Source organism: Octopus bimaculoides, chromosome 19 (assembly GCF_001194135.2).
Source record: "Octopus bimaculoides isolate UCB-OBI-ISO-001 chromosome 19, ASM119413v2, whole genome shotgun sequence".
Classification (NCBI taxonomy): domain Eukaryota; kingdom Metazoa; phylum Mollusca; class Cephalopoda; order Octopoda; family Octopodidae; genus Octopus; species Octopus bimaculoides.
The window spans coordinates 6,878,570-6,887,403 of NC_068999.1; the positions used below are offsets into that span (position 1 = coordinate 6,878,570).

At 35.8% G+C, this 8,834-nt stretch overlaps 1 protein-coding gene across 1 annotated transcript in view; it reads right to left on the reverse strand.

Annotated features, from left to right (window-relative positions):
• The window catches only part of LOC106873082 (macoilin), a 76,637-nt gene that overhangs the window by 32,008 nt on the left and 35,795 nt on the right, over positions 1-8,834 (reverse strand). The window lies entirely within an intron of this gene.

Below are 8,834 nucleotides of genomic sequence, written 5' to 3' on the forward strand. Positions count from 1 at the left end.
ATATATATATATATATATATATATATAATTGTGATTGTTACCAGTGTCGCCAGTGCCACTGGACTGGCCCCTGTGCAGGTGGCACATAAAAAACACCATTTGAGCGTGGCTGTTGCCACTACCGCCTGACTGGCCCCTCATGCCGGTGGTACGTAAAAGCACCCACTACACTCTTGGAGTGGTTGGCGTTAGGGAGGGCATCCAGCTGTAGAAACTCTGCCAGATCAGATTGGAGCCTGGTGCAGCCATCTGGCTGACCAGTGGTCAGTCAAATCGTCCAACCCATGCCAGCATGGAAAGCGGACGTTAAACGATGATGACGATGTACCTGTATAAGTAGAAATCTCACTAGCCACCTCATTATTACTGTTTATAACGGTAATAATACTTCATATATATCAATAAATTCTGTATGTTCCATGCAAGCATAGAAAAATGAATGTTAAGCAATGATGATGATGATGATGGTGATATCCATGTGAATAGATGATAGGGTGTGATTTGAGGATTTAGTTGTTCGTTCTAGCATTCTTGGCAACCACATAGAAGCTCCTTCAGACAGTATCATAGCTGTTTTACTTTATAGTAAATCTTCTTGAAATGAAGAATACTTTTACTTTCCTTATGGTGCCACCACAAAAGCATGGAATAAATATTTCTTGCACACAAGCATGAAGAAATATCACAATGGTAATGGAAGCACAATGAACGGTGCATTAGCAGTTATGGAAGCAAAGGTTATTATGCCAAGAATCTCCAACCAGGAATTAAAGCAGGATTATACGGTCACTTCATAAAGAACTTAGTGTCACACAACGTCGAGAAAGCTTTTGACAGAAGTACATTACTTCATAATAAAATGCAGAAAAATCAATTGTCAAAGACATAATTTCAGAAAGTTAGGAACACGAAATTTACAGAGAAATAATAACCACTGTGGTTTTCGCCATTTCTTAAAAAGATAAACAAAAAAATAAATAAATAAATAAATAAAAAAAAAAGATATCAAATCCAATATGGAGAGCATATATCATCATTATCACCGTTATCATTTTAATGTCTAATGCCCACTTTTCTTTGCTTGCATGGATGAGATGGAATTCGTTGATGCACATTTTCCATGGGTGGGTGGGTGCCCTTCCTGTTGCCAACCTCACCTGTCCCCAAGTAAGGTACTATTTCCCAATGACCAGAGATATGTTTACACAGAATATTGAAAGTGAACAGCACTTCTTGTTTGGTGATGACACTCACAACTAGAATACAATGTCAAGATGGGAGACGAATAAACACAACCACACACACATACATACAGACACACACACGACAGATTTCTTTCAGTTTCTCTTCACCAAATCCACACGTCTACATATCATCATCATCATCATCATCTAACATCTGTTTCCTGTTTCCTGGATTGGATAGTTTGACAGGAGCTGGCAAACCAGAAGACTACACCAAGCTCTACTGTCCACTTTAGTATGGTTTCTACGGCTTGATGCCCTTACCAGCGCCAACCACTTTCTGTATATGGCACCGGCACCGGTAAGATCACCAAGTAGTAACTTGCGAGACAAAGCTCCCTCAACTAAGAAGGGGACTAGTATTGAGGGTGCTGGCTTAATGTCAGTTAAAGAGAGGTTAAAGTATGATAGAGGGATAAAAACAGGAGTCTTGTTGTGGAAGAGATACATGCCTACATACATCTATATTTATATACATACACACACACACATACACACAAAATTTTCTTTAAAACAAGAAATGAAATCCCCACCCCATTAATAATGGAAGCTGGTGTAGAAGGAGGAAATGCAAGCAGATCCATCATTCAACGGTCTTTGAGATAAAAGAAAAAAAATAATAAAAATAAGGCTTTTGTTTGCTAGGTTTGTTCTAAACATGTCATGAACCCACCCCACCATCCGAACACCACCATTCTCCCGCTGCCACCGCCGCCATCACCTATTGCATCAGAGAAACACTTGTAATGGATATTAAGGCCTTTGTTGTTTGACAAGATGAAATTTGAGTTAATCTATCGGTGGGGTTTCTTCCTTGAATATCATATCATCCCAGACATTAAAAACAGAAGGGGATAAGCAGATGAAGATGGCGGAGGTGGTGGTGATGATGGCGGTGTTAGTGGGGGGAGAACAGTTTCCCTTGAAAATGATTGTTTAGACAATTTACTTTTGACATCTGTTGAAGGAAAGAAGCTTTTGTTTATACTGGTGCTTGACACTATCTTTGCCATATTCCCTTAGGAAAACTAGCATTGCATCATAGAATTCATTTTCAAGAAATATTATTAACATCAACAATTCTTCAAATCCTCACAAATTCTTCACGCTTTACAAAATTCAAGAAATGAGTAATCAAGAAATGTTTTCTTAACAATTAAAAAAAAACATACATACATATATATATATGTGTGTGTGCGTAAATAAAATTTTAAAAATCCTATTAATTTTAAAGCGAAAGGCGTTTTTAAATGTTTTGCAAAAATAATTCTTTGTATTGGCTTAGAATAAGAATGGTAATAATTGATGTGAAATAATTACTTAAAAAAAGCAGCAAGCAGATATGAAATGCTTAAAGAGGGAAGATACAATAAAACAGTAATTTATAAAATGCATCCATAATATTGCTTGTTTCACAATAATATCTAACAGGAAAGATGAATTTTTAATTAATCATAATGATTTTTAATACACATAATTATCACCAGCATCATTCACAGAATTTACAAATATTTTCCTATCAAAAGCATGTGCTGGCCAAGTATGTTGAATATTTTACCTTCTGTTTCAACCTGGCTACTCTTATTTGTAGACCCCCTAAAATCCTCAGTTGAATTTACTTGACGCCTCTCTGGGCTATTCTCTACCTCATAACACTATCTCACCCAACAAAAAGCCTTAACACAAGTGATTTTCAACATGGGTCCATGTGACTCCTAGCAGGGTGGGCACTGTATAAGATTTTTGGGGTCCACACAAGCAAAATAGTAAATAGGGAGTCCACTGTAGTAGTTTAAGGGTTCATGAAGAAACTTCGCTTTAGTTGTAGTTATTGCAAAGAAGCAACTCAGTTTCTTTCCCTAATGTTTTATACAGGTTCCCAGATACTGAAACACATGTGTTCCCTCAGAAAGAGTTATTGCATACCTACACAAGTGAAAAACCAATCCCAATACTTGACAGATATTTATTTTATTGACTCCCTGAAAGATGAAACCCAAAGTTGACCCTGGCAAGATTTAAAATTCAGAATGCCAAGAAACGTAACTGAATGCAACGAAGTATTCTGTCCAGTGTTTCGCTCATTCTGCTTTGCACTGCAATAAAAATTTTCTTAAGTGGAATAAAGACGGTTGGAAAGGCACTTAATTGAACTTCAAAAGGCTTTGTGGGAATAGAACACTAATTGATTAGTATCACAAACTATATTAAACAGGCAAGGTTGAATACGCTCAACTGGGAAAACTATAATGGACTGACTCTAATTGGCTACAATAGGAAAATAGTCAATTAATGGAGAAATCATGCAAAGACAATAATAGAGTTACAATTAAGCCGTGTAAGAGACAGATCTAAACATGACATTTGATAATAACGGTAACAACAATAATGATAATTCTAATTCTGGCACAAAACCAGCAATTTTTGAGCGGAAGGCTAAGTCAATTATATTGACTCCAGTGCATAACTGGTACTCGTTTTCTCAACCTTGGAAAGAACAAAAGGCAAAAAAGAAGAAAAAAAAAAATCAACCTCGGTGGCATTTGAAATCAGAACGTAAACAGCTGAAAGAAATTCCATGAAGCATTTTTTTGACACTCTAATGATTCTGCCAGTTTACTACGTTTCTAATAATAATAATAATAATAATAATAATGATGATGATGATGATGATGATGGTGATGGTGATGATGATGATCTTTCGTACTAAAAGCACAAAACCTGAACTTTTGAGGGAGGGGACTAGTCAATTACATTGACCCCAGTGTTTCACTGGTACTTAATTTATCGACCCCAAAAGGATGAAAGGCAAAGTTGACCTTGGTGGAATTTGAACTCGGAATGTAAAGATGGACAAAATGCCTCTAAGCATTTTGCCCAGGACAGTAACAATTCTGCCAGTACACCATCGTAATAATAATAATAATAATAATAATAATAATAATAATAATGAGTTCAAATTTTGGCACGAGGCCAACAAGTTCAGGGGAATTTGTTAGTCTTGACTGTTGAATTGAAAGTCAATTTGGAAACTTAAAATAATTATGCATCGACTTGCATGAACAGATAGGTCCCTTGTTGTTTACTGCTCATTGAATTAAAATGAGGCAGATTTTTATGGCTGGGTGTCCTCCCTGTCACTAACCCTCACCTGTTTCCAAGTAAGGTAATATTTTTCTGTGGCCAGACATGTTTTCATGGAAGACTGAAGATAGCCACTGCTTGTATGATGGTGACACTCATTTACAACAATCATGCAATATGGAGACAAAGTTGGCCCAGAGCTATGGTAGAAGACACTTGCCCAAGGTGTCATGCAAAACCACACAGTTGGGAAGCAAACTTCTAAATCACTGGTACACACAAAATTATTTTCATAAATTCTTTTATTTTCAGAATTAATTAAAAGAAAAGCAATATATTTCAACAGAAATATGACAAGGAAAGGGTTAATAAAGACAAAGTTATTTTACCAAATTAATTGAAACAAATGCAATCTAGTTCAAGAGAAATATGGTAAGAAAAGGGGTTAAGTAGTTCACTTGGAGCAAGGATGTGGATCAAACAAGCAATTAGTGCATTCCAATGAAATCAATCAATATTTATCTCATACAAGTGAAATAAATATTGACCTGATTTAATGAACAGGGGTCAAATAAATCGTCTTTAAAGAAAAACAAAGTGTCTTTTCAAAGATGTTTTTGGGGGGGAGGGGGAATAAACTTTCTTCTGCCTCCTCTCTTCATTTAAACTGATTCTTAAATTTCAAATCCAGCCAGTCATATATATTTATAAGTAATTGTGTTAGTACCTCCAACTAATAGTATGTCATCATTAAATATAATTACTTTCTTTAGCCGGCTGGCTTTAGAGCATTCGTTTCTCTTCAACAAATAGTGCAATGCTTTTCTTCAACATTTTTAACGATTTTATTTCTTTCTTTTACAAAAACTAATTGTGCCCACGGCAAAATTACTTGTCTTATAAGAAGCTTCTATAAATTTTTAAATTTCATTACCTCATTAGATAGAAATAATTATACCCGACTAAGACAATAAGAGGACAGTGGAATTGGCACAGCCTGGGTACTTTTGGTGACCCACCGTTCTCAATTTCAATGGCACCATGACCAGCTTAGCATTGGTAACTAAGCACCGGTATTACACTGGAGTAAATTAAATTGATTACACAATTTTTACCCCAAAATTGGACTAAAAGGATAATTAAAAATATTTTAAATATTTATTATAATCTTTCTTGCATCCAAATGGAAACAAAGAAAAACAATCATATAATAGAGCAGCCTTTGACCTTTTAAGATGGTGAGCTGCCCAAATTATTAGCATGTTGGACAAATTGCTTTGCAGCATTTCTCCTAGCTTTATGTTCTGAGTTCAAATTTTGCAGAGGTCAACTTTGCCTTTCATCTTTTCTGGGGTTCATAAAATAAGCACCAGTCGAGCACTAGGGTTGACACAATCGACAAGTCTCCACCCTACCTCCATCATAATTTCAGGCCCTGTGCCTGCAGTAGAACAGAAAAAGAAAAGGAAAAAAAAAAAAAAAAAAAAAAAAAAAAAAAAAAGATAAAAATGGGTAGCCTTTGTCAGCCTTGCTTCGCTTGAGAGAAAACTACAAGTTTAGCACAAATGATAAGCACGACCCCAATATCATCTGGGATTACATTGCTGACAGTCAAGTAATGTTTAGTGGATAGGTAACAGAGTGCTAGTGAAGGTTTGCTCTATTTAGTTTGATGTATATCATCTTTTTGGTGATGATTACAGCAGAGTGGTGGGTGGTAAACTGGATTTGGTGAGTATGTAGTGAACCCAATTGTTTGAAATTCAATATATATATGTTTGGTAACCAAGTACAGAATTTGAATTTATCGTCATTATCAGGACCATCACCACCACCGTTTTAACATCCAATTTCCCATGCTTGCATGGGTCAGACAGAATTCGCCAAGGTGGATTTTCTATGGCTGGATGACCCATCTTATGCCAATCCTCATCTGTTTTGATGCCAGGTAATATTTCCCCCAAAGCTGAACATGTTTTCATAGACGACTGGAAACGAGCTATTCTGTAAGATTTATAACTATTCAATGATGTCAAGACAAGAAGATACAAACACACACACACACATATATATTCATATACACACATACACAAACGTATAGACTCTCACAAACACACATGAATGATGGGCTTCTTTTGGTTTCCATCTACCACATCCAATCACAAGGCTTTGATCAGCCTAGGGCTATAGTGAAAGACAAAATGTTATGTAGTGGGACAGAAAAAAACCCATATGGTCAGGAACTTAGCACAACCATGCTTGCATCTACAGGAAGTTGTAAAAGAAAAAAAAATGATGTTGGCGCTACTTTTATGTGTATGAATTGTTTATGTTTATTTATAGCAGATAAAAAAAACATAAATTGTTCTTGTTAAGAATTTCCAGAAAGAAGTCTGAAAGTAAATATTTTAAAACTGTTTCATTGAATATGGAGAACATTATTTTGGAAAGTTTCTAAATTTGTTTTGGTTTGCAGTAGAAAAATTAAGAATCCAAATAACAATGGAATAAATATATAACAGACCCAGTTACTATTTGTAAAATAATGCCATCTTCCCTTAGTCTTAATTTAGTATTTAAGTAAGCACTTAGAATGTGTTTGGTATCTTAACTATTTTGTTACCATATTTCTGTTAAAAAAAAACACTACCATTATTTCAATTAATCTTTAAAATGATGATGAGTTTAGTAAAATAACTTTGTTGTTATTAAGATGGTGTTTGAAACATAAATTAAAATGAAATTTTGATGGAAGGTTTTAATTTCGATTGCTTTGTCCCTTTGGCATTTAAATTATACTGTCAAATGTAACGTTAATTTATTCATGTTTTGAATTAGTTGGGCTCAAGAGGGTTATAAACACTGTTTGTAGCTTTGTTAACTTTTTACAGGCAGACTTGAAATTTTGTCAGCTTGTGTATGAAATACTAATGGTTTTAGTGTGACCTGATCCAGCCTCTCATGCATATCCTACAATGTCATTCTAAAAATATACAAACACACCACTGAAATCTTGAAGCTGCAAAAATAATGTGTGATTAATTCAAAGCAATATGAATAAATAAGCAATACATCTGACAAAAAAATCTGAACACTAAAGGTTAAAATGATTGAGGATCAAATCATGAAATTTGCATCACAGAACCGAGGGCCATTATGTCTCATATGTTGAGTGTATGACAATAAGGAGAGGCCTACAGTATTGACTTCTGTGTATGCAGAACAGAGATTATTGAGTGGGGTACGTAGAAACAAGTTCTGTGCATCAGCAATGCTTATATGTGTGGTGAGCAAAAGTAAATCTATGCTTGTACAGCTGGGACTTCAGTTTTTAATACGTTACAACATGATAGTGTGCAGCTGTGTCTGGTGTGACATGAGAAGATGTGATTCTGATGTCACCGGTATAATATAATAACATATGTGCATTATGTGGTAGGTGTCGAGGTGTCATGCAATATAAGAGAGAGGAGACAGTTGAGGGACTATTTTTGGACAACTACAAATCTTTGAGTTTCTGTTAGATGATAGGTGTACAGCTACTGTCTCAAGATATGGTTGACGAGGCCAGCCATGATTTTTTAAAATAATTATTTTGTATTTAGCTTTTCTGTAATTAATGAAAATAATTGGATATCAACATTTTACATCCAATATAAATTTTTCTGGTTTGGCTTGCCAAAAATATGACTCTCTGTTTTCCAACATTTGGCAAAGTCTCTAAGTTTTAACAAATTGATTTCATTAAAAATCTCATTCATGCCTAATAAAATATCGCTAGTGTGTGTGTGTGTGTGTGTGTACATATGTATAGGCACAGGTATGGTTGTGTGGTTAAGAAGTTTGCTTCCCAACCATGTGGTCTGGGTTCAATCCCTCTGTGAGACACCTTGAAGAAGTGTCTTCTACTATAGCTCTGGACTGACCAAAGTGGGTTTGGTAGATGAAAACCCAAATAATAGGGGGTGGTTGGAATAGGCAGGTGGCTTGGACATTTGCTTAAATTCATATAAGCGGGTGGGTTGGAATAAATGGGGATGGGTGGGAATCAGTAATTGTATAATGTATGTACGAAAATTAGGAAAAAAGCATCTTAAAGTACATAATACGATACAACGAGGCAAAAGAAATTAACAAGAGGCAAGTGAAATTAGCACATACGTGTGCTTGAAATGTTCACTTTAGTTAAGATATACGTTTGGATAATAAAATAAGACATTTGTTAATTGGTTATAATATAGTTGTGCATTAGTGGAGGTGCAATCGCCCAGTGGTTAGGGCAGCGGACTCGCGGTCATAGGATCGCGGTTTCGATTCCCAAACCGGGTGTTGTGAGTGTTTATTGAGCGAAAACACCTAAAGTTCCATGAGGCTCCGGCAGGGGATGGTGGCGAACCCTGCTGTACTCTTCCACCACAACTTTCTCTCACTCTTACTTCCTGTTTCTGTTGTGCCTGTAATTCAAAGGGTCAGCCTTGTCACACTGTGTCACGCTGAATATCTCCG